The following is a 27,528-nucleotide window of genomic DNA, read 5'->3' as shown; positions in this document are numbered from 1 at the left end:
TAATTAATGTAATGTATTTTCATTTTGACCATGTTTCTTTAAGTGGCGCTCCGGCCTCCGTAATTGATGCTATGACTCCTCCTACTTTGTATATTCACTGCAGTACCTAGTAAAGAAACAAAGAGCATGGCTTGTTACTGAAGCTGTGTGTCAGTCGCATAACTTTACATGGTGTCAGAAGTCTGTCAGGAACAGATAATAAGCAAAGTATGACATCGTCACAGTTTGATCACCCTAAGATCGACTGGGATGCTCAAGATTTGTACCAAGAGTTTGAAAGATTTTGGAGCCACGTCACATTCGTCTTCGACGGCCCGCTATCGGAGCAAACAGCAAAGCAGCGTGCAGGCTGGCTGGACACGTGGATCGGTGAGCAGGGCAGAGAGATATATAAGACGCTGCACTGGGTCAAAGGTGAGAAAGATGACCCGTCTAAAGTCCTGGACAAGTTCGCCAACTATATAAGGCCGAGGAAAAATAAGAGAATAGCCAGACACCATTTTAAACAAAGAAAACAAGGAGTCATGGAAGGTTTTGATCACTTTGTGAAGGATTTGAGACTCCTGCTCATGGATTGCTAGTGTGGCGATCCAGATGATATGTTGATCGATGCAATAATAGCGGGTGTCAGAGAAAAGCGCGTCCAAGAGAGACTGTTAGACAAAGGGGAAGATTTAACGCTCCCAAAAGCAACTGAAATCGCCCAGCAGTTTGGACTGTCACAGAAGCAAATTAAAATTGTCAGAGAAGAAGAATCTCAAGTGCAAGCAGTAAAAGTGAAAACAAAATACCAAACAAAAATTTGTGCAGAAAGAAATGCATGTAAACTGACCAAAAAAACTGTCCAAGTTGCGGAATCAAGGAATCAACATAAGTGGAATCAAGGAAAATGTCCAGCAAAGGGCTCTGTATGCTCATACTGTCACAAACCGAACCACTAGGTGGCAGTATGCCGGAAAAGATCAGTAAACACAGTCAGTGTGCAGCTGCAAACAGAAACAGAAGATGAGGAGAAGCTGAGCATAAAATATCACACAAACACATGAGCACAGTGATGATAAAGATGATAGACAGCAGACATTGAAATTCTGTCTCAGAAGGTGCCATTCAGAATTGATACTGGTGCAAAATAAAATGTAACCCATTGCTCTAATCGAGTGCTGAAGTCCTACTCTAAACATAAGCTGAAGCCTATAGCTGCGGTTGACCTTCTGACTAAATATAAGGATGCTGATATATTAACAGAATTTGAAATTGTGGACATCTCTCAAGAAAATGTGCTCAGTGGTGCAACAGCAGAAGCCTTAGGCTTAGTTATGTGGCCCGATGCATTGCAGCCTACTAACAAAGAAATGGATGTTGAATTTGCATGGCAACCAGCACAACAGCAAGCGTTCGACAAACTCAAGGACTTATGCACAAAGTCCCCTGTGCTGCTTTTTTTTTATCCATCCAAGCCTGTTGAGATCTTCTGTGATGCCAGCAGCAATGGCCTCGGTGCTGTCTTACTACAGGACAGTCATCCAGTGGCTTTCTCATCCAGGTCTCTGACAAATACAGAAACACATTGCACAAAGAAGGAGCTCAGCTGTCTTCAACAAACAATCCGACAGGGTTGGCCAGGTGTGATGTACCTAGTTCAGCCATTTTGGGACTCACGAAGCCAACTTGTCGTTGCTGATGGTGTTGTCTATAAAGGTCTTCGTATAGTCGTACCCTCTTCCATGTGAGAACATATGCTGTTAACATTTGCAAACTGTTAAGAAACTTTGTTGTAAGGCACCAGACAAACATCTTGCACTGCTTGACTACAGAAAAACACCATTGGAGTCAGTAGGCCTTTCACCAGCTCAGCTGCTGATGGGCAGGTGACCCCGCAACAACCTGCCTGCTGCCCGTCTGCTGCTCACACCAGCAGCGTACGACCCCCTCAAAGTTAAACGGCAGCTAGACAAAAGCAAAAGTGTTCAGAAGTTTTACTATGACCGAAAGAGGGCAAGCGGTCCTTGTTCTGCGCTGAAGCCTGGAGATAAAGTAAGGATGCAACCACATCCTGGCGGTCACAAATAGTCTCCTGGAGTTGTTGTGAGATCACACTGTGCCCCAAGTTCTTATGTTGTTGACTGTGGAAGTTGAGAGTACCGTCACAACATTCAGCATCTTCGCAAGAGCACAGCAGCCACTAACGAGTCCCGTCATGGGCTTAACGATGATTAGTGGACAGAGACGTCAGAGCCAGTGAGTGTCGAGGAGCCAAAGTCTGTGGATCATCCTAGTTCATCCCAAGCATCACCTGCAGAACTCAGGACTGCTAAGCAGACATTGTCAACTGGGCAGTATACTACCAGACGAGGCAGAGTGGTGAAGCCTCCTGACAGGCTCTGCTTGTAGTCAGGGAAAGGTGTGGTAAAAACGCCTTGTGGAAGTGATGTGCTAGCAACCTCTCCTTCCTAGTTACACCTGTTTATGTTCCACAGTTCATTGTTTGATAGATTGTGTTTTTGACTAGGTTGCATACATGATGTGTTAACATCTCTTAGATATGTGGACATGCAAGTTTCATGCAGATTCCAGAGTTAAAGAACAAACACCGCAATGTTTAATACTTGTAATGACTGTATGTATACAAAGTGATTATTTTAGCATGGTTTTTGTTTCATGCTTAGGAGGGGAGATGTAATGTATTTTCATTTTGACAATGTTTCTTTAAGTGGCGCCCCAGCCTCAGTAATTGATGATATGACTCCTCCTACTTTGTATATTCACTGCAGTACCTAGTAAAGAAACCAAGCATGTCTCGTTACTGAAGCTGTGTGTCAGTCGCATTACTTTACAATTAACATTTCTGCATTTGACATTGAGAGCATAGGTCGTAATTTAGATATATTTTTAAGATGGAAAAATGCAGTTTTACAAATGCTAGAAACGCGGCTTTCCAAGGAAAGATTGCTATCAAATAGCACACCTAGGTTCCTAACTGATGATGAAGAATTGACAGAGCAGCCATTAAGTCTTAGACAGTGTTCTAGGTTATTACATGCATAGTTTTTAGGTACTATAATCAACACCTCTGTTTTTTTTTTTAGCAGAATTTAGCAGTAAGAAATTACTCATCATCCAATTTTTTATATCGACTATGCATTCTGTTAGTTTTTCAAATTGATATGTTTCGCCGGGCCGCAAAGAAATATAAAGCTGAGTTTCATCAACATAACAGTGAAAGCTAACACTGTTTCCTGATGATATCTCCCGAGGGTAACATGTAAAGTGTGAAGAATAACGGCCCTAGAACTAAGCCTTGAGGTACTCCATACTGCACTTGTGATCGATATGATACCTCTTCATTCACTGCTACGAATTGATGGCATTCATATACAGTACTGTAAGTATGATTTGAACCATGCTTTTGCACTTCCATTAATGACAACAAAGTTTTCTAGTCTATTCAAAAGAATGTTGTGGTCAAAAGTGTCGAACGCAGCACTAAGATCCAACAGCACAAATACAGAGAAACAAGTTTACAAGATACAAGTATACAGAGTTTAGTCTGCAACTTGACTGTGAACTCCCAAAGCTGGTAAAAATGGGGATCAGTCCTCATTGCAAAAAGAGCAGAGATCGTGGCAGATGCTTAGTTTTTTACAGTGGCATAATGTAAGGTGGATGACTATAGCACTTTGAATGGTACATGGTACTGCATGAGAACTCATTACATCAAAATGCAAGGGAACAAAAAGTGAAAATCAGTGACTTATGCTGTGTCGCTAAAAGGTTTCAGTGTAGTAGATTTACCAGAAAAGTTTCTTTCTTGCAAAGACTCAAAAACAGCATGTTGTTTTGACCACACAATGAAGTTATAGAGTGATTGAACATTGACTCTCAGCTGAAGTGGTGTGACAGACATCCACAATGCAAAGGTTGAGGATATGTGAGTGACAATGTACTGTACATACATCGCCAGTGGATTTAAAATGCATGTAGCTACACCACGGTAGGTCCCTCACATACACACCGCACCATCGTAACTCTGCATTTTCAAGTTGCAGATATCAAGATTAAAGGTTCTTGCACACTGAGTCCAAAATCTTCATATTCGTAATCCTAAAAATTCATCACACACGGAAACCTTGCACACTGAGTCCAATGCATATTAATTAATCCATTGCAGTGGGGATGATTTTGCTGTCCTCTTTCTTCTTAAAAAGAGAAAAAAAAAAAGGAAATATTGTGTCCATCCAATCCTAAAATATAGAGATGAAGGAGAGTTCCCCCTCCCTATTAAGGAGCAGCAGGATTATCACCGCCGATTCAAAGTTTACTTGAGGATGTCAGTGGATCAGTTTGATGCTTTGCTATATACTGGAGCCACATATTAAAAGGAAGACCACCAATTTCTGTGAACTCATTATGCAAGGATCTTTACGGTGCTTTGTGCTGCGAGACGAAGTGGATCAACTTATTGTCAGATGCCATTCTGGATTTTGGCGTTCACTCTGAATTGTCAAAACACCTCTCAAAATGCTTGCTATAGATGCGAAAAATGCAGAAAATCAAACCCGTTCCAAATTTTTTTGACACACGGAACTTTTGGAGGCAGTGTGTAAACGTAATTGACACAACATGAGGTTGTATTTATTTTTTAATGTGTGAAAATTTCGGATGAAAATCAGTGTGCAATGACCTTAATACTTGTCAGTACATTCTTCAAAAGATGAGCCAGAGATTCACCATCTGTTCTGTCAGAATGATTCATGGACAGAGAGGTCCCTGTCAACATATCTTAAAACCACTGCAGCTTGCTCATGCCTACTTATGTCTTGCGTTTCATCCGCAATAAGTCTGGCTTCATGTGCTCTCTGTATGATGTCACTTTTAACTTGCTCAGTTTATCACTTGATATTAAATAACCCTTTCTGGTGCTTGCTATGGACATAATGATCTCTCTCTTTGAATAACTGCTCAATTAGTTGGCTATGAGTGGCCCTCTAAGAAATTATGATTAATCAGTTTCATCATGACGAAGAGCAATACAGGAACGGCAACAGAAGAGCACAGTTTTGCATGGTTTTTTTTTCAGATATTCTCTGTTCTCATCCACTATCTTTGTGTGTTCACCCCTGATTTGAGTGGTGACGCTTCCCATTTATGTTTTCCAGTTGCCAAATCCAGACACTTGAAATGTGTCCATCTTGGACCAAATGCATGACTCGTGAAACAAAACACCTGCTTAAGGATGGGACTATACTGGAAAAATGTAAATGTAAACAATGGTTGATATGGCCCAACCTCAATAACGTATGCAGATGTTTTTGGTCCGTGAACTAGATCTTGCTCAGGACATGCGCTGCCTGTGGAGGCTTGGCTAACTGCTCCAAATTTGGGGCTTTCATCGGCTCACAGCTGGATTTCACGTCTCCTGGACGAGTGACACTTTGCTCAATTATCTGTCCTCCATCAGCAATTTCTGTTTTTATTGTTTTGCAGAAGTAGTTATCCATATTATTGGGTTGTATAATTATTTTGTTCAATCGATCATTTAGTTTTCTGTGATTTTCATACCAACAACGATAAACATATGTGAAAAATAGATGTAATCTTTTCCTATGCACTCTCTTACCCTTTCCCCCCATCGACGCCCCTGAGAGGGATGACTAATCATTCACATGGGTGACTAGTGTTTGGAACCTGCTGATTGCCGCTTACAGCTGAATGTTCAGATTGTTTTTGTCATTTATGTCTCTTATGATCTACTGCACTTTGAAGGCAGCAGCCGATGTAGGCAGTAGACAGCAGGGCAGTTCAATAGGTCTTTGAAGACAGTCCCAAAGTGGCCATTTTGTCACAATGACAGCAGAAGGTCAAATAAATATCTGCCTTTCTATATTACCCTGCAGATGCAGTTTCCTTTTCTGAAATAGCTTTCAGGACTGATAAATCTTTTTGTTGGTGAAATTTAATCCATTTGTTTTGACACCACCCTATTTTTGCACAACTTAAATTACATATTTCATAAAGAGAAATGGCAAACATCATCATGACACATTAGGGCCTTACATCCTGCTTAATTCTATTACTAGGGCATTGACAACTCTCGCCGAAAATGAATAATGTCTGCTGGCTTTGGCTCTGTAGTGCAAACGCCCCTAGACTACTACAGTTTTTCTACCATTAATCATTTTACCAGTTAATCACAGGGCACTGTAGTCATGCAGAATGAAGTGTAGAATAATTTTTTAAAGGAATCCAGAATAATTCCAAACAAGATACACAGACTTGACATGAACAGACTGAATACACAGCAGGTTGCAATCTTAATACATGCAGCACAAACAATGGCACATAAACAAACCAATGGGAACAAGACACGACAAAAAATTAGAACAAACAGAACTTCAACTTGACCCTACTTTAAAAAAGAGATACATGAAATAAAAAAAAATCAAACAATAACAAAATAAGACATTTTGACATTTGTAATTAATTACAGATTCACAGGATATTTATCGCAAAAATAATTAAAAAAATTAAAAACAAAAAAAAAAAAACAAAACACAGGATATTTATCGCATTAACCATTTACCAAAATAATTGCAAACTTTAAAATGAAAACCCCAAAAACTTTTGTTTAAAAACTCTAGAAGAATAATTGACAGGATACATCTACTGGTCAATACTCTTCAGAAGAGAAGGATCAATACAAACATAGAAAATCAAAGCAAAACTAGCCTCATGTTCACTTGCATCTCTGAAAAACACAAATAACTTTAATGAACAGAACATCATACCTCAGAGATGGTTTGGATGCTACATGTGCGCGATTGCTACCTGACAAAACCTCACCTAATAGTCTGCAAACTATTTGTTTTCAAAAGAATAAAGAATAAAAATAAATAAATTTTCTGTGGCTGAATGGCCTGATATTAAAAAAATTAAATAAAAAAATCTATTTGCAATGGTTTACTCCAGCAAAGACGGCAGTCCTTTCCCCCATCTTTCATTCTGGGTTTTATTTGCTCCGTGCAGCTCACATTGGCCTCTGCAGGTACTTGATCTGTGATCTGACCCTATAAGATTAATGCTTGCTGACATTCTAGCACTCACCCACTGGGTTATGGCGTTGCCAGTTAGGTCATGCCGTCTACCTCAGTCCACAAGACTGAAAACACAAACCAGCCTGCAGGGCTTCCCACATACACACACTCGGAAGAGAGGAGAAGATTGTAGCACTGGTTTATTCCTGTTATGCAGTGCCATTTTAATGCTGGAACTTTTCAAAAATAAATATTCTTGTGCAAAAATATGTTTATATATATATCAGTTTAAAATGTGATTTTTCCCCCACTTTTTTTTCACAATATTGTATAAAAAGACTCAATACAATAGTGAGCGCAAATTCAGAAACTGAAGAAAAATGTATGATTCTTTGGCATGACTCCTGCACAATGGCTCGAAAGAGTCTATTGATAGAATCCCAACGAACCATCAGATCCAGCTGAGAGAATTGGTTCTAGATGACCCTTCGCAGCAGCATGACCATGAGACCGGTCGTGGAGAAGAGGTGGAGCTCAATGAACGCAGCACAATGATAGGCCATCATAGACTTTTAAAGCTAAAGCAAGCCTGTGATTGGCTTGCTTTAGGTGTAGCTGCTCTATTTAAAGATGTCTTCCAATGCAAGCAAGTGTCATTTGGTCAGTACTTGTCTTTTGAATATCTAGGGATTGTGCTGAAAGGTGCTCCACACATTCTGTTTATCATTATCTACAGGCCTCCAAAATACTCTCCAGCCTTTGTTGAAGAGTTCACAGAAATGTTATCATTGATTTCCTCAGAGTTTGACTGTTTTGCTATTGCAGGGGATTTTAATATTCACATAGATAATGCAGAAAACAAAATTCCAAAAGAAATGATAATGGTTTTAAACACTTTTGACCTGATTCAGCATGTGCATGGACCCACACACAAAGGTGGACACACTCTAGATTTAATCATCAGTAGAGGTCTAAACATTTCATCCATTGTTATTAAGGACGTAGCACTATCTGATCACTTCTGTATTTTCTTTGATATATTGATCTCTGCTAACACTGTATCTAGGTCTGTCTCTGTCAGAAAGAGATGCATTAATGAGAACACTAGTATGTTATTTATGGAGGCTATATCTTTAACACCAAGCATTTCTGCAGTGTCTGTTGATTTTCTCATTGATTCCTTTAACTCAAAAGTTAAGAATGTTATTGATGATATTGCTCCTATTATAGTCAATAAGAAAATTAGCACACAGAAATCAGTTTGGAGAAAATCAATAGCAGTTCAGAGTATGAAAAGACAATGCAGAAAAGCTGAGCGGATGTGACGGAAGATGAAACTTGAAATACGCTATAGCATCTATAAAGACAGCCTTCATGCTTTTAATGTGAAACTAGCCACTGCTAGACAGAGTTTTTTCTCAAACTTTATAAACAGTAACTTAAACAACACTCGTACTCTTTTTGGTTCTGTTGAGAGACTGACAAATTTCAATCTGGTTTCCGAATGCATCACAGCACAGAGACAGCACTCATTAAGATAATAAATGATATTCGCTTAAATTCTGACTCTGGCAAAATTTCAGTGCTGGTATTGCTAGATCTCAGTGCTGCGTTTGACACTGTCAATCATAAAATACTAATAGAGAGACTGGAAGACTGGGTCTGGCTTTCTGGGATGGTACTCAAATGGTTCAGGTCATACTTAGAAGGGAGAGGCTATTATGTGAGTCTAGGAGAGCATAAGTCTAAGTGGACGTCCATGACATGCGGAGTCCCACAAGGTTCAATTCTTGCACCGCTCTTGTTTAGCCTGTATATGCTCCCACTAAGTCAAATAATGAGAAAGAACCAAATTGCCTATCACAGATATGCTGATGATACCCAGATTTACCTAGCCTTATCACCAAATGACTACAGGCCCATTGACTCCCTCTGCCAATGTATTGATGAAATTAATAGTTGGATGTGCCAGAACGTTCTTCAGTTAAACAAGGAAAAGACTGAAGTCATTGCATTTGGAAACAAAGATGAAGTTCTGAAAGTGAATGCATACCTTGACTCTAGGGGTCAAACAACTAAAAATCAGGTCAGGAATCTTGGTGTGATTCTGGAGATAGACCTAAGTTTCAGTAGTCATGTCAAAGCAGTAACTAAATCAGCATAATATCATCTCAAAAACATTTCAAGAATTAGATTTTTTGTATCCAGTCAAGACTTGGAGAAACTTGTTCATGCCTTTATCACCAGCAGGGTGGACTATTGTAATGGTCTCCTCACCGGCCTTCCCAAGAAGACCATTAGACAGCTGCAGCTCAACCAGAACAGTGCTGCCAGAATTCTGACTAGAACCAGAAAATCTGAGCATATCACACCAGTCCTCAGGTCCTTACACTGGCTTACAGTTAAATTTAGGATTGATTTTAAAGTACTTTTATTCATAAATCACTCAATGACCTAGGACCTAAATACATAGCAGATATGTTCACTGAATATAAACCTAACAGAGCACTCAGATCATTAGGATCGAGTCAGTTAGAAATACCAAGGGTCCACACAAAACAAGGGGAGTCTGCTTTTAGTTATTATGCTGCCCACAGTTGGAATCAGCTTCCAGAAGAGATCAGATGTGCCAAAACATTAGCCACTTTTAAATCTAGACTCAAAACTCATCTGTTTAGTTGTGCATTTATTGAATGAGCACTGTGAGATTTACGAAATGATTGCACTGTATTTTATGTACTGTATTTTATGTAAAATCATTTTCTATTTTTAATTGTTTTAAATTCATTTTAAATCAATGTTTCAATAATTTTCAAAGTTTTTAAATTCCTTGTTTTACTTTGTTATTATTACTATTTTTTTTCTTTCATGATTATTTTACTTTCTTTTATGTAAAGCACTTTGAATTACCATTGTGTATGAAATGTGCTATATAAATAAACTTGCCTTGCCTTACAATTATCTGATCAACACTCAAAAAAATGATATCTTGGAATTACTTAACTTTTTTATGTCAACAGGTTCCATGTAACTGAGTTAGGTTGCATTTAAGAAACAATATTTATTTCAGTAAACTTAAGTTAATTACATAAAGTTAATGCAGTGTTGTTTAGTTAAATGAACTTAACATTCTTTATTTTATTTTAATCTATAAAGTTAATTAAGTTCAATTATTCTAAAATGAATATAGTCACCTTTCAAAATCAAGTTTCATTGATTTTATTCAATGTCCATTCAAAACATTACAATTTTTACAAATTTCTCCAAGAGTGAGAGAAGCTGGTTTTAAAGAAACATACAATAGATTTAAAAAAAAATAATATATTTTTTTTATTTTATACCATATACTCCTTCACGAGGTTTGAGGGATCTTCATTAAGAAGATCAGCCAGGTCTTTCAGGAAGCATTCCCTTTTTTTCCCCAATAGTGACACGCTGAATGTGAAATGAGCATCAGTTAGCACTTTTTAGACTTGTACATCTAACATTTTCAGTAGCATTATACCAATTATCTCACTGTGTTGTTTCAACAGAAGTTAAGTTTGTTAATCCTATCAATCGATAAAACAGTCTACGTGACATCAGTGGTTCAACCATAATTTTACGAAGCTACGGAAATATTTTTGTGTGCAAAAATATTGACTTTATTCAACATCACCGTCCTCCTCCGTTCATGAGAGTACCACAACACATTTGTGCATTGTTGCTGATGTAGAACATGCATGCGTCATGTTATTCTCTATAATGGAGGCAGAGGGTGACTCCGGGGAGAATAATTGTTAAATAATTGTTTTCTTTGCACAAAAAATGATGTCACAAGGTCTATTTTATAGCTATCCTTACTACCTTTCTTGGACTTGAATGTGTAAGTTGCATTACTGACTAGAAAGCTCTTGGAATTAATAAAAAATATCTTAATTTGTGTTCTGAAGAGGAACTGAAGGTTTTACGGGTTTAGAACAACAAGAGGGTGAGTAATTAATGACAGAATTTTTTATTTTTGGGTAAACTATCCCTTTAAGCTTTGGGTGAAAGCTTTTTTTAACCTATTATGAATTACTGTCAGATTTAAAGTGATGATGAATTTAGAGAACTTACCTGATCCATAACTGACAGGATGTTTGTGATCTTCTGTGATGCTGCTTTTTTTTTTTTTTTTTTTTTTTTTGACAATTTTGAGGAGCTGGGTTGAGAAATTATCAAGCTGGCCCATTGGACACCAAAGGGATCGTTGTAATTCTGCAGATACCTAATAAAATATTAAAAGTACAAGTCAGGTTGGCTGCTGAAAGTGGATATGCGTGTCTGTGGCCATAGTGTCCATGAAGTGTCTTAAAAGCTTTGATATGGATGTTTGAGAAGACCCACACAATCTCTGCACAGCCTCATATGGGGCTCTAAAGGCAGAACTCCTAAACTCTGTGAAGGGAAAAAAAGGATGTGAGTCACCAATAAATAATAATTATAATAATATATATATTTTTATTATTATAATTATATTATATATAAAATGCCAACTAGTAAAATTGTATTGGATAACCTAACAAACAAGATTACACTCTTCCTAACCAGCAATTTATGTCATTTGCATATTTTGTGTGAGGGAATTTAAGTATTATCAAATTTCAACAAGTACTAGGGTGGCCATATGCGCCATTCGTACGGGACACGTCCCGGCCAGGATTTTAATATTGCCTAAAACATCCAAAGCAGTTTGACCAATAACATGCAGGTATTGTATATAATTGACCAATCGTGGGGCTTCGCGTGAGAAGGTGAGATCTACAGGGAACGACCAAAGCGATGCATATATGCGCAAGTGTTTGTTAGTTTGACTTGAAGCGTCACTGCGCACCGATCAAAAAAAAAAAAAAGACACCAAATTGCGCAGTGATGCTTCAAGTCAAACGAACGAACAAACACACACACACACACACACACAGTTGGGGGTTCGGTGCCTTGCTCAAGGGCACCTCAGTCGTGGTACTGAGGGTGGAGAGAGCGCTGTACATACACTCCCCCCACCGACAATTCCTGCCAGCCCGAGACTCGAACTCACAACCTTTTGGATTATGAGTCCAACTCTCTAACCATTAGGCCACGACTTCCCCTTAGTGGGACATAAACCAACTAATAAAAAAACTTAAAAAGAAGTAATACATGGAATATTTCTCAAAGGATGAGAAATTTCAATTTAGGTTAAACTCAATCCACAGCGTTTGTGGCACAGTTGGTATGGTGTTACTACCAAAAAAAAAAAAAAAAAAAAATTCGGCTAGTAGATAGTAGCGAGAAAGTAAATAGAATTTTTAGAGGATTTCAGAGCAATAATGATTATAATTAAATAATAATTAAATTAAATAAAATAAATTAAACCAAACAAACAACAACAAAAAATTGTTAAAGCTTGTATACAGTCATTTTAAGGGCATTTTACAGTTTTAGACTTTAGGTTATCATGGAAATGTTTTTTTATGTTAGAAGTTAGAACAGCACATGAAAACAGTCTCAAATGTCTAGGGACTGTCTTGGTAGCTTCAGATGCAATGTTCATGAAGGCCTGTGACACTGGTATGACGTCTGTAAAGGCTGAAGACTCTGGAGTGACAGCCATGATGGGGGTTATTGTAGGAACGCCTACCAACCCAGAAAACATGAACAAGAACAACCCAGTAACTTTGTTTTGGTAAGCCTTTCTCTGCAATCTTGTGAAAAAAAAAAGTGCGTAAGATTTGGCTACCCCCGTGAAGTGGTAAGGGGTTCTTATATTACCACCCTTTTATCACCATTGTGTTTTCACTAATGCCAATGGTGTACCAGTTCTAGAGCCATGGCAAAAGTTTGAGCAAAGCATGTTAACTGTTGTCTTTGGCTGCACTGACGAGCACAGAACACTGTTTAGAGTCCCAGCCTCAGAGGAGACGAGAGCAGTGCATTTATTGATGTATTTCACTGTATATTAAGCTGCTGCCACACAAATCCAAGCCGTTTCCAAGACTTTCTTTCCCAGCCGTTTACCTACACAGACAAACTGTCAAATACACAAGTTACAAACAGTTAAGACATGAAAGTTTTGTTCAGTACTCACATGCCGCATGACAGCCGCTTTCTGTGCATGCGCTTAGCATGCGGGCCGTATACCAGAACTTTAATCTGATATGGTTTAAAATGCATGATTTCAGCACAATAGACATGATCAATACCAAACAGATGTTTTCAGCAGTCTATCTAAGGAGCAGTAAAGCCCTGTTCTGGAAAAGGGGGCATTTAAAGAGACATGCACAAAATGGTTTATTTCTGCTTCCACACAAAATAGACATTTTCAAATTGATATAAATTATCTGTGGGGTATTTAGAGCTGTCACGTCACAGACACATCCTGGAACACCTGAGATTTGTATTACATATTGTAAAAAGGGGCATAATACTCTAGGTCTCCTTTAAGATGCGAGCAAAGCATCTAACGTAATCTGAAGAACGATGTGAAAATTATCCTGTTCTCTCATTCACAGAAAATATTTAAGTCACTTTTTGTATGGAACAGCAGTATGTGAGGCAGCGGCGTGAATGATCATGAAGTGTGATTCACACCCAAGACAAAGGGCCTCATAATGAGCGTTTCAGGCAGGTGTGTGTGTCTGAGAGGGAAGAGTTACAAAAATAAAATAAAAGACTGAGAGGTCAAATGAAACATTTTTTGCAGTTTATTTACAATATATTCAACCGTCACACACACAAAAAAAAACCCTCAGTGCAGTTAAGCTGTTTATTAGAAACAAAAGTAACAAGTCAAGACGTTGTGGGTGCAAGATCCAAAATAGTGGCAGAAACTGGAACACAGGAAAACAGCAGAATCTGCATGAGAAAAAGAAGAAAAAAAAAAGCCATGAGCAACACAATTGGACAAAGAGCAAACATGGTGACAGTGGTATATTAAAGGCTACATTACAAATCTTACCATTTAAAGACTTGACTTTTTTTTTTTTTTTAAGTCTCTTCTGCTCACCGAAGCCTGTATTTGATCTAAAGTACAGCCAAAACAGTAAGACCTAAATTACTATTCAAAATAAGTTTTCCATTTAAATAAAATTCATGCGATTTCAAAACTGAATTTTTAGCATCATTAGCCTTCAGTGTCACGTGATCCTTCAGAAATCATTCCAATATTCTGATTTGCTGCTCAAAAACGTGTTGAGCAGAGTAGAATTCTCAGGTTTCTTTGAATAGTACATTCAGAAGAACAGCATTTCTCTGAAATAGAAATCTTCTGTAACATTATAAACCTCATCTCCATATTCATTTAAAGCATCATTGCTAAATAAGTATTCCTGTCTGTCTATAAGTTCTTAACCCCGCCACCTCCCAAAAAAACCATCCTCCCACGGTACAACATTTAAATGTAATAAAGGTTGCAAAAATCGAGATTTCAAAATGTTGCAATCGATTTCAGACATTCTAGTCTGGAATTATAGTTTGGGAAAAGTCCAACTAGTAAGCATTCAAGTCCGTCACAACAATGCTACTAAGAAGCATTACTTACTCTGGCTGAAAGATCTCCTCCGTTGGCTGCTCACAGAGCATTTGTGGTAAACCAGGCTTTTCCCTCTCAGCGTCCTCAAAAAAAAAAAAAACAAAAAAAAAAAAGTTCCTGCTTTGTTTACAGAGATGTAGGCATTTAAATGTCGCACATCTGAGATTTGTAACTTCAATAGTGCTATTGGCATGTGGGCAAGATCTAATTGGAGATAAGTTTAAAATGGGGAAAACTGGACACGTCTTTGGCTTCATACAGATTACTTTAACTTACCTAAAACAATTACTCTGACTTCATTTAAGAGCAGACATGTCAAGCTTTCCTATAGATTTCTCATGTCTTTGCAAAATATTCACCAAGTTTGTTCATTTTAGGGGACTCGTTTCAAAAAGCAGTTCACAGAGATCGTGGAGTGCACCAAGGTCTTTTTTTTTTTTTAAAAACAAAAGCACAACGTTTTGTTAATATGGGGAGCATAAACAAGACTCTTTACAGTCTCAAGTGATTTATTCCAATCAAAGGCGATTGAGCATTTTAAGTTCTTTTCTGTCATCCGGAAAATATAAAAGTGCTCCCACCAGTGCCTTTGCCAACCTCAGTCGGTTAACCATGCAAGAAACTCAGAACACCAGGCTAAAAGAAACTTTAACAGTGAAAGTTTTAGCTGTTCAGCTTCAAACAAGTCAGATGTTCAACAAAAGACAAACAAGGACTAAATGAAGTTTTTTTTATTCATCCTATAGCCAGAAAGGAAGCACAATCATGGACAGGGAGGGATATATGCGGTCTCAAACGCATCACCTGAAAGTGAAAGAGGAACAGGAAGTCAGCTTGACACTGATGTTCAACAGGGAATTCAGCCAAAAGCACGAGCCACTGAATGCATACTTGGCTGATAGTAGTCATAAACCTGAACGACCGCTGGCTTTAGATCCTGCACCGCAAGAACCTGTTTCAGTTGGAGGCTGTAGGTCATGGGGATGTCCTTGGGAACCTACGAGACAAAAGGGATTGAGTACACAAGCACATATACAGCACACATGAAGAGGGCAGAGAGAACATACCCAGTGTTCACTTCTCACCTCTTTCAGATACACAAGCACATGGTCATCTCCAGCATCAACCCGCTGCACTAGTGGAGCAAATGAAGCTGGTGGAGATCCAAGCTGAGAGGAAAAGTCCATTAACATCTGAAGCGGCTTCAAGCATCATGGGCCTCTACATACTAAACCTCTTAAAACATACGAACCAATGATGTATCTGCTGTGAAACCTGACAGGAGTTTAATGTCCACGATAACCATGTTAGTAGTTGGTTTTGCACCATTGTACCTAAATGAAGGAAAGTTTAAAAATGAGCAATTAGGTGAATCTACAAAAAAAAAAAAAAAAAAAAAAAAAAAAAAAAAAAAAAAACTTCATGCAGATATTCCAATTGTATTCTTTGATATTGGGGCAGAGGTGGGACACAAGTACATTCAGACTGGCTTTCATGTGACGGTCACAGAATTGAGCAGGCACAGAGCAGCCTTAGCTCAGCTGTGTAAAGATGCATTAAGGGTCAAACAGGACAACGTCAAAGCTGTTCTTACACCACAGTGATGTTCAACATGAGATCGGCTCCACGCACTTTACAGTCCCTTGCCACCTTCACTTCAACACCAAGTGTTCTGGAAACTTCAATGGGTGTCGGGATGTTGTAGAAACATGCAACCTGGGAGTACAAAACCAAACATGACATGGAGAACTGGGACAAGCATAGACGGAGAAGTTAAGCAGGTGAAGGTTCAGACCTGCACAGACACACAGGTGGACCCCTTCGCTGTAACACTATATCTGCCAGGAACGTTCTTCAGCGACTTCTCCTGATACAACAGCCGGTTGTCCTGATTCACGTTGAAGTTAAAAACCTCTCCTGCCACAGACGACTGTACAGTAATAGTGCTGGAGCCCTCCAGGCTGAACACTTGAGCAGCGAGCAGAGACAGAGCATGAAGAGCCACCACCGTGTCCTAAAAAATAAGCACCATATTAAAAACGCCACTCAGATAGGACGTTTGTGCTCATGTTTGGTAGTCAGAGTCACCTGGGTGGAGGAAAAGCCTCCATAGGGATTCTGCTGGGTCACAAGCCAGTTGACAATGCGGTTAGCATAGCCCAGATTAGCGGTTGTGAGCGGCTGTACAGAGAGAATGGCCAGCAGCACATATGAGCTGATCTCCACCGCCAGAGTATCACCAGATGAAGTCTGAGACCAGTGGAGCTTATTGCCGGGACAAGACAGAGGACAGAAAGTTGATGCCAGAGACCCTGAACAACATCTCAAAACAAGAGACTAGTGAGTCTCACCTTCAGAAATGGCAACATTGTCCAAGGAATTTAAAAGCTGTGCTCGAGTGCTGGTCTCTCCAGCCAGACTGAAGGTGTAGGCGAGCAGAGCCGTGGTGTAAGTGTTTCCCAGGTTCTCAACGACAGGCCTCAAGCAAGACAGGGCATTAGTAATGATGGGATCCTGAAAGCGAAGCAAATTTTAGACTACCTGGGGACCAGAAGGTCACTGTCAAGGAGCTTGTATAACTACTGGTAGCCATGTTTTTACCGTGACAAGAACATCTATTTCAAGCAACGACGCAACAATGTAGCCCGTCATAGTCACGTTATCACCAACACCACCCTATAACGGAGCAGCATAATGATTAAAGTCAGTCTCAGACCTCAGATCAGTTATAGCACATTTAAAGAAATGATGCACCTTCATGTCAATGTGGTATAGAGTTCCCTCTTGCGTGAAACAGCCATCTGAACCCTGCTTCCTGATCAGCCAATCCTTTGCGCTCTGGAGGACATTGGGATCAATAAAGATGAAATGCCTTGCTAGGCCAAAAGACCTCATGACAAAGGCAGTCAACCTGGCCATTTAAAAAAAAAAAAAAAAAAAAAAAAAAAAAAAAAAAAAAAAATTAATTAAGTCACATCACAACCCAATTCGATACACAAAACAAGAATGGCATGAAAACACACCATGTATTGGGGGAATCATAACCAAATGTGCTATATGAACCATCACTGTGCCTGTAGTTCAGTTGTCCTTGGTATCCTGTTCAAAAAAAAAAAAAAAAAAAAAAAAAAAAAAAAAAAAATTAAAAAATTTCCCTGGTCAGGAATCACTCCAATGTGTAGGACTTGTAGGATTTGGTAATCTGTACCGCTCTGAAGGTAACCAATGGCAGTCTGTCGGATGGTTGGGGTGAGCTGCGCAGTGACTTCCAGGTACTGTAGGATGTAAATATTGGGAGCAAGAGCGATCATATTTTGTTCTCCACAGCCAGATGGCAGCTGTAGCAAGCCATTAAGATTCTTTAGCGCACGACCCATTATGTCCCCTAAGAGGAAGAATAAGGTCAAACCAAAAAGCCATCAGAAACCAAAGTTGTTTTGCTGAACATCTGTCCATTTCCCCTTAATGAGACGCTTTACCAAGGACTGAAACTGAGCATTTGGTTGATCCCTGGATCACATTTGTTGGAAAAGTCAGAGATAAGGCTTCTGAAAGCGTGCTTCCTGTAAACAAAACCGATCAGCACAGAGCACTAGGTTACAGTTTACTGGTACAGGGCGAATGCATTTAGAAAGTCACTGAGTGCAAACAAACCCTTTGGGCACAATAACCAACTCTGGGTGTAGGTCCTTTCAACTCCCTCAGGCTATAAAAATAAGATGCACCACATCAGTAAAGCAGCATGAGATCCATGATCAAACTCCAGAAAGCTGGTTAACACTTACCAGAACAAGAAGACTCCGAGTAACCACATCAATGCGTCCTCTCACCGGCACGGTCACAACTTCAGTGCCACATCGAACCTGGGATTGTTGAGCCTGAGCACTGACAGTCACATTTACAGATCCTATAGTACAGACAGGAAGTGAGCAACTCACATGCACCTCAATTTAGAGAGACAAATGGTGCAAAACAGACCGAGAGCAGAAGCTGAGAGAATCCATTTAAAAGTCTTTCTCCCATTGGCACAGAGACAGGATGAATACGGCTCATTAACAGGTCTAAGACTGAATTCCAAGGAAGCAGCTGGAGTCACTTTAACCTGCCAAAGAATTACATTAGTGCACATTGAGTAAAGACAAGAGTCTCTAATGATCCATTTAGGGCGTGACAGACATGCTTCATTTTCTGGGATGGAGTTTTTGCACTAGTAACATGGCTGGTTTAGGACTGTCAGGGACAGCGGTCTACTGAAGTCTTCCATATTTAATGTGGTGGTCAGTTGATAAGTGAAAAACTAAGACTTACAAAAATTCTTGCATACAAGATATTGCTTCATTTTGATAGAACACTCATGGAAGGTGGCCCTGTATTTTGCATTGCTAATTCTAACAGTTACAATAGGAATTAGAAATCACACAGACACCCATTACACTAATAAATATGAATCCAGACCATGATGCACTTGGACAGATAGTTGAAGACTGTGGCCTTCAGCTCAAAAGACTCTCCACGGATGATGGAGTAAGGCAGGGAGAGCTCCAGGAAGAAGGGCTGGAAGACAGTCAGCTGAACAGGAGGAGCCAAGCCAAAACCTTTGGAGGACAGGCAGAACGCCTCAGTCTCCCATGTGGTGATGGTGTCAGGAACCTTCAGGGTGACTTGTGTAGATCCAGTGTTTCTGAAGAAAAGGACACCAGAAGATATAAAATGAGGGGGCAGGGGAGGTAAACGAATTGAGGCCAAGTGGCTTTAGATCAGTGACATCAATCTCAGTTCCTGTTGGACCACAGCCCAGCAGAATTCATATTCAACCAAACACACCTGATCCAGCTAATCAAGTCCTTCAGGCTTATTTGAAAATGGTTCATGTTCGCGTGTTTGAGCATGGTTGGAAACGCTCTTCCACATGCAAAAAAAACTATGAAGTACTGTCAACAGCATGCTACCAGTGGCAATATAAACAACCGTAAAGCCACATTAAAAAAATACACACACGCAAAAAGTAAACAAGAAAAAACCAAAATAAAACAAAAAAAAAACAAAAAAAAAATGATATGCGCCAGTTGCAGAGTTGTGTAGCCAGTGAAACCACAGTTTCTGAAAATCTTCACCTTGGCAGTAGTTTAAGGAGGTTCTGTTTCAGTGACCCGATACTGCATTTGTGTGGACAAAATTCAGTTTTGAAAATACCGGTTTGTGGAGGGATCCTTAGGAGTCAATTTGCTGAAATAGGACTCATTTACCCCACTTGAGCAAGCTGCCAGATCCAGGTTTCTGGAAAGTAAGTCCTGAGGGTCACGTCAAAAGAGGAGCTGCCGAAAGACACTTAGAGGGAAAAAAAAAAAAAAAACACCATCCCAGAACCACGGAAAGACACTTAGAGGGAAAAAAAAAAAAAAAACAACCTTACAGACCATTACTTTGACAAACCTTCAAAAGTCACAATATTTAGATCATGCACTGAAGACCTACGATAGTAGTAGTTGCGATAGTAATCCAGGCCTCTGTACGTCAGGCAGTTAGGTTCTCGGACAGGCAGATTTGTTGCAACCTTCATCCCCACACTCTGCCAAAGCAAAAGATGCATTTGAAAAGTCAATCAGTATTCAGTCACTAAATGACTGCAAACATTTTCCAACCTTGAAAACTTCATAAGCTTCGTCTGTAGGAACAGCTCGACGGGGTCGAACATTCAGGCACTCCTGTTCATCTTCAACAGGATATGGATAATATGTTCGTGATTGTTCTGGGAGCAAGTTGAACACCTAAAAACCATGGGGGGGGGGGGGGGGGGGGGGGGGGAGATGCCATGTCAAATTTAAGCAGTTTGAAAAAGCCACAGACGGGCATCTTAAAGCAAACCAGTGTTGGTCTAGTTTTAAAGACTAAACTTAAATGGACAGGTCTTTGGATAAGAGATTAACAAGCAGAATGAAACCATTATGGCACATGAAATACCAGTCAAATATTCAAATCATTTAATACGTTTAACAATGATTATCCTAATAGGCATGTCAGCAGTGCTGACTAAAGAATTACTCTAAAGAATAACCTTGATGTCAAATCAACTCCAACAAGAATTTATTGAACTGCACACGATACCGCTTCAGTGCTCAATCTTCTTCTTGGCTCCATGATCCAGACGCTCTGATCGACAGCACTGAGGCCACACAGGGATCCTGCTTGAGCAGAGACAGTCAAAACATTTCCCTCACTAGGAACAGCCATAGATGGAGAAAACTGCAGAGACACCTGGAACAAGAACAAGCTGAAGGACATGTTGCCACACCTCACATAAAAGTACAGGGGTGCTAGATTTCCACATACCTGGTTTTGGAAACACAGTTCAGTGTCAAAATCTGCACTAGCAGCAACTACACTCTCACTGGGCAGAACACAGAAGGCCAGAATCTGCACTACTGGAGCCATGTCTGGACTGACATTCAGCTCAAATGACAGTGTGCCACTTTGTGCATTTAAAGCACTCACTTGGATCGTCTGAAATCCATGCAGAACAACCACCCCTTTGGACAAGGCCTGACAAAAAAGACAGACTGGTGTATTAAAAGGTCCGCCCCCCCCAAAAAAAAAAACAAAACCCCAGCATCCACTCACCATAGTCACCAGTTTCTCCAGCAAAAGAATACACGATTGTCATTGGATACTTGGCACCACATTCCAGTGGCTGCTCATACTTCACTATAGTCAGTTTACTAAACGTTGGGTCGCCAGTTTCTGGGAGCACAGTCTAACAAAAGAATACACGTTGGGAGTAGAATTAATTTGAACAGTGGCACAGTGGTGTATTTTAGAAAGGTCTCATTACTACCATATAGATCAGTAGTCACACTAAAAGAATACAACCGATTGTCATGGTGATTTATACTACTATAGTCAGTTTATAAACATTGGGTAGTAGCAATTTTGAAAAGTGGCACAGTCTTCACCGTACTGAAGAAGTAGAAAAATGAATAGAATCAGATACATAGAAAGAAAAGAAATAGATACATAAAAAAAAAAAAAAAAAAAAAAAAATAGATATAGATAGATAGATGGATAGATAGATATAGAAAAAAAAAAAAAAAAAAAAAAGGCATATCGTACCACCAGATTCAGATCAGCTTTAGGGAAATCAGCAGTGTTGAGGGAGAAAGCAGCCAGTCCATCCATGCCTGTAGTCAGATTCATCAGCAGTTTGTTGGGCCATTTGCTACCATCCAGGAGATAGACTGCCTTGCTTGCAATTGGGGTCCCATTGAAAGAAGATGCCGAGATCTGTTGGGAAAAATAAAAAAAGTAGTGGAACCAATAAAGACTGTCTGTCTAAAGAGATTAACCTTTACTCACCTTTCCACTAATCACTGATCCATAGTTAAAGAAATCTGGGAGGTCCAAAAACGTGACCTCACCAACATTAAACGTAATGGACACTGTTCTGGATTTTGACATCATTACATCTGGGAGGAAATAAAGTGACAAATAAAGGAACCAAATAAAAACAAGACACTGGTTCCAATCAGCCAGAAGCTCACCTGTTCCCTCCTCAGTGACATTCCCGTTAACAAGAAATTCATTTTGCAGGTCATTTTCAAATTTGGTGGTGAAAAACTCTGATGTACTGATGGTAAGGGAAGCACAACCAGTGTTGTTCAACTGGTAGCAGAACAAAGACAGATTTAAAATTTAGACATGCAGAAGAAAATAAATCCTGCTCTGTATGGCAGTAACATAACATACCAAAGCAGTTTTGCTAAGACACACACGAGATATGCCGAGTACCACAGCGTACCAGTATGGCTCACGACACACTTCCACCAATGCTTGACCAGATACAGGTTGTCCATATGTGTATCTGGGAAAGTGTTAAGGAACAAGATCAAGAACACCAACCAAAAATCAAGTCAAGAAAGTAAGCGCTTGCTCTTACTTGGCACAAGCCTCAACTTTCAGTCCCACATCTCCCACACTATACAGCTGTGGTGTGGTCAAGATGACGTCAAACTTGGGTAAAACTAAACCAGAAACAAAGGCTTTAAATTAGGACCTCAGTCAGTCATCAACTACCCGTTGCACATCACATGTGGTAACTTACCATACTTTTTCACCTCAAAAACCTGTGAGATCATCCGGTCACCAATGAAAGCCCTCAGTGTGTAAAACCCAACCTGAGCCTCAGGGTTTAACTGGTGAGAAAGCTCCAATATCCACCCCGTTGAGGAAATGTCCGTCCACTGACCAATCCGGTTACTATTATTGTCCTATTTGGAGGAAAGAAAAACTTGGAATAAGAAACTGCAAGCCTAAAGTAACAGCAAAAACAAAAGAACATGCAGAGGTAAAACAGTGTTGTATCCGTCCAAAGACTTGGTCCAGAACAAGTTCTCACCTCCACCACCACTAGACTGTACTGTAAAAACAAAGAGCAACATTAGGCACTCAAGTACTTTTAAAAACACACACACACACACACATAACTGGAGGACTAGCAGATCAGGCTTTACCATTTGATCAAAAGGAACAAATTTAGTATCCATGGTCACAACCCTGAAGTTCACTGCAGAAGGGAAACATGACTCCCATCCATTACAATGCATTTGAACACAGAAAGACCATTGCACTACAAGTTCTGATCACTTCTAATATTCATACGAGGGTGATTTGTCGCTCACCCATTTGTCCTGGATTGTAGATGGGTTTGTCTGTTTGGACGAAGGTCAGAGGCAGGTAACGTCTGAACATGACTTTCCTCTCTTCATTCATTTTGAAGGAGCTCCCTTGAAGTACCACCCTCACTTTCTGCACCAATTCCTCCTCTGCCGGAGGAGCCTGCATAGAAACACATTGTTAATACAAAAATAAAATAAAAAAAACACACCTGGAAACAAAAACAGCGGTGAAACTCTGTTGAAGATGCACACACACACATAGAAACAGACCTGGAAACAAAAACAGCGGTGAAACTCTGTTGAAGATGTCTGCTGCGCAAGCAGTGTTGTCTGGTTTTTGTCATCAACCAGAAAGACGGTCATTGTAAGACTCTCATTGGGTTTTAAAAGACTTGCGCACAGTTCAGCTTTAGAGCAGGCCTCAATCACTGCAGAGAACGTCACCAAGAAGGATCTGGAAACAGCAGACAGACGATTGGTATCAGAAATCAAGTCAGATCAGCACACATATTCATGCACAGAGGGGGTTTCCATAATACAGAGACTAAAAACAGAAACCTTTGAGGAGTCACGTTAAAATAGAAAGAAACCCATTTCATGTTTCACTTTTCACCCATTTACTCACGGTCCTGATGCCTGTCCATCAACAGCAAAGAGAAAAAGGACTAAAATGAGCCCTCTCCAAACACGAAAATCATCCAAAACCACAAACCAAAACCACCCAATAATAAAAACCAAACATCGACTGGCGATGGCAAACCAAACCCCTCTTTCAGAAAACCTACAGAACTTCACTCAGCTGCACTGATGGCAGAGATATTTAAACGCTCTTAATTGGAGGAATTAATTGAGCTCGTTAAAGTCAATAATTAACCTCGACTGGCGATGGGAGAAACGAACCTTTTCAATCAAACCTGTGTAAATGCAACAAAACTCAGGCTAAAGCACCAGACACACGTAACAAACTTACTCCACAAACTGACTCCTGCTTCAAACCTGTGTAAATGCAACAAAACTCAGGCTAAAGCCCGAGACACACGGCACGATTTTCGGCTGTCCCAGACGAAAGATTGGCATCGTGAAACAATCGTGTCGATTTCTGTGATCGTGGCTCCTAAACGGTGGTCCTGTGTCGTACAGTGAGAGAGGTTCAAAGACGTTGTCACCACAGATATACATCATAAAGGCTTACGGCGGAGCCTCTAACGTCATCGCCGGCGGCAAGCTTTCTGGCGGCTCCACGTGGTACCTGATGTAAGGTGAGTGATCTGCACGAACACAAATACTCTTATCTCGCTGAAATCTTGACGGATTTACAAATGGTTTGGTTTCTTACAAACGCTATTAACGTGGCTATAATTCTGGGTGCTTGAACATGTTGAAATCGCAGCTTTTCTTTTCGAAAAACGACTTAATCGTGCAGCATAATTCTACATCACCAATACATCAACAATTAAACAACAATCAAACCACAAACTAACATATCATTTACTGACAACAATAACTACTTAAACAAATAAACAAATCAACAACTAATCTACAAAACTAATCTTTTGTCTAAATCACCATCTTTGTGGATGTGGTTGTAGTTATTAGCTGGCTGTGAGTGAAAGCTAGTAGTTACAGTTTATTTGCTATCAGCGGGAGAGACAGAATTGCTCTTTCTTTTCAATATAACTTAAGTTGCACATGATTTCCAATCGGTTTGTTTTGTTAAAAACATCTGACATTGCTGGCTTTATAGGAGAAGATGCCAACCTACGGATGCTCCAATCGCTGTAGTCTCAAAACGAGAGCACGTGAGATCACCTTTCACCTGTAAGATATGGCAATATTATGATTATATTTGGGATAATTCTTTACACACTTTTGTTACACAGGAACAGCGGGGCTATGACATCATAGTATTACAAGATTGTTGTTGACCCAAAGCTTTTTACAAGTTTGTTTACACAATCGCAGAATGTTTCTTTTGGACACCTTTTTATAACTAGTTTAGTGTGGTTGTCTTCTTCTACAGTACATACATGCACACACACATTCATACATACAAATAACCCAAACATATGATAAGGTTTTTAAGGTTTCCCAAAACCGGAAAGATGAGGAGGCAGTGGGAACTTGGCCTAAGAAGGGACGGTTTTGTTGCCTCTGACAGGACTTCAGGAGTGAGGACTTTGACAGAACGGGGCAGAATGTCCGGCTTAAAGATGGTGTACCTCAACCTGATGTTGTGAGTGTTTGCATGTGGAATGTCAAACAAATCAGAGCATCATGTGGCTTGTTATATTAAATCCTTTATCTTGGTGGTACCCAGAGGTCTATGATGGTGTTAGTAGTAGTCCAAGAGCCCAATATTATTTGAGGTGGTACTCTGTGTAAAAAGTAACCCATGACGATGTTTTTCTTATGATGAACGCTTGCACATGCTGAAGCTGACACGCAATATGTTGCAGGTACATGCTCGTTGTTGCATACATTATTGCGCATATTTGCTCTGGTTGGCTCTGTACTGCTTTTTAGACATTTTGATTGTATTTACATAATTGTGCAGAATATAGTGCTTAACATTTGACGTGTGCAGTGAAAAAAAAAATCTGATTCTGCAAGCATACAGCCCAATTAGAAGCATAACTGGCAGTATCAATTGGAAGTACATAGTTCATCTGAACAGTGTCCAAAAGAAAAGTGGACTACATGCTGCCAACAGAGTCACAGATAAGCATGTGAACTTTGCTAATCAGAAGATGAAGGTATGTTTGTATGATGATTAATGTATAGAGGGCCGCAATAGTAATGGGCTCTAGGGCTTTTATACTTGTTGATGATGTTTGTATCTTGTAGCGCTAATGTGCACTTCATTTCTCCTTATAAACTCAATCAAGGTCTCCCTTGGCTGCTCAGACTTTGAGTAGCTCTGTGGCAGGAGGTGGGCTATGCAGAGTTCAGAGATTGGGAGGCTACTTCAGAATTCATTAAGGTAATGCAGCTAGGGATTTGCATCATTGACCGAAATCATTTCTGACATTTGAGTGCCCTTTGTGGTTGGTCTGTTGGTCAGCAACCCCAAAACAAGGGTGGTTGTTAAAATGTGAATGCTACCAGGAATAACCCTTTATCTTTTTCTTTTCTTTTTTTTTTCAATTTGGGCATCGGGAATGATTAAATAATTATGACTATCCTCAAATTCAACAATATGCAAGAACTTGGATAAAACTGTTTATACCTACCTCATACTTACCTCAGAAGCACCCTTATTGTCCCATGTCAGATTTACAGGTGTAAAGCAGTGCAGCAATTTAATTTTAAAAAGCATAGCCACAGAGGAAATGGAGAGAAATCAAACTATGCCTCATAATTGATTATTTCATATCTTACACCTACTATAAGTGATGATTTCAGTGCTTCCAGTTAATTTAGATATTTGTTTATAGATAACAGACAGGCTGTTTAGCATCTTGAACAGTCGCAATCCCAGAGCCAAATTCAAAAAACCCCTTCTTTCTAGCAATTAATAAAAAAAAAGCCGGGTATACTTGCTCACTTTGAAGATGGAAGATGGCAAACCCCTTTACCGAACAAAGAGGTCTTTTAAAATAGTGACTGTTGTATTAGTGATGCACTGACACCATTTGTGACACCATTCGCCAATACCCAGTACAAATTCTTTATTATATTTAAATTTTCAGAATGAGGCAGCTGATTTAGAAAATATGGGTATATTTTATTCTTCGTTAGATGTATACAAGTAGTCAATTTACAAATCATTAAATTATCTAAGGTAAAACTCTACCGGTTTCAGTGCATCCCTCAAGTCCATGATATAAGTTCATGAGATGCTCTGTTCTCTTGTTTATCTTATCTATCTTCTGCATCAAGTGGTACATATTACTAATATGATACTAATCAAGTTCATAAGATGCTCTGTCCTGTAAGATGTTCGGTCCTGTCTGTATCGAGTTCATAAGATCCTCTTTTCTGTCTGCCTCAAGTTCATAAAGTGGTACATATTACTAATATGATACTATCTTGCTCCAATGTGTTTGCTGTCTGCAAATTTGTTTCAGGTCCAGTTCTCTTGTATTCAGTTTTATTTCTCCCCAGATGCCGGTGTCAAAATGGTATGTGGATGGTCTGCATGTTATGTTGTGAATTGATTCAAGAAGGTTTAGTGTCCTAAAAGTAATTTTACGTTTAAACCTACAGGATCCTAAACCTCACACTGATACAGTCTGCATTGTGTGATAATGTCATTCAACTTAATTTATGTGGAAAGATCATTCAAGGGTGGCTATTT

At 39.5% G+C, this 27,528-nt stretch overlaps 1 pseudogene; it reads right to left on the bottom strand.

Moving 5' to 3' along the window:
- Positions 1–15,278: 15,278 nt before the first annotated feature.
- Positions 15,279–26,466, bottom strand: LOC109082476 (annotated as a pseudogene).
- Positions 26,467–27,528: the final 1,062 nt, after the last annotated feature.

The sequence above is a fragment of the Cyprinus carpio genome, chromosome B13, assembly GCF_018340385.1.
Source record: "Cyprinus carpio isolate SPL01 chromosome B13, ASM1834038v1, whole genome shotgun sequence".
NCBI classification, from domain to species: Eukaryota; Metazoa; Chordata; class Actinopteri; order Cypriniformes; family Cyprinidae; genus Cyprinus; species Cyprinus carpio.
Note: the sequence above shows the minus strand (reverse complement) of the source record. Positions and strands in the feature narration are given on the sequence as shown.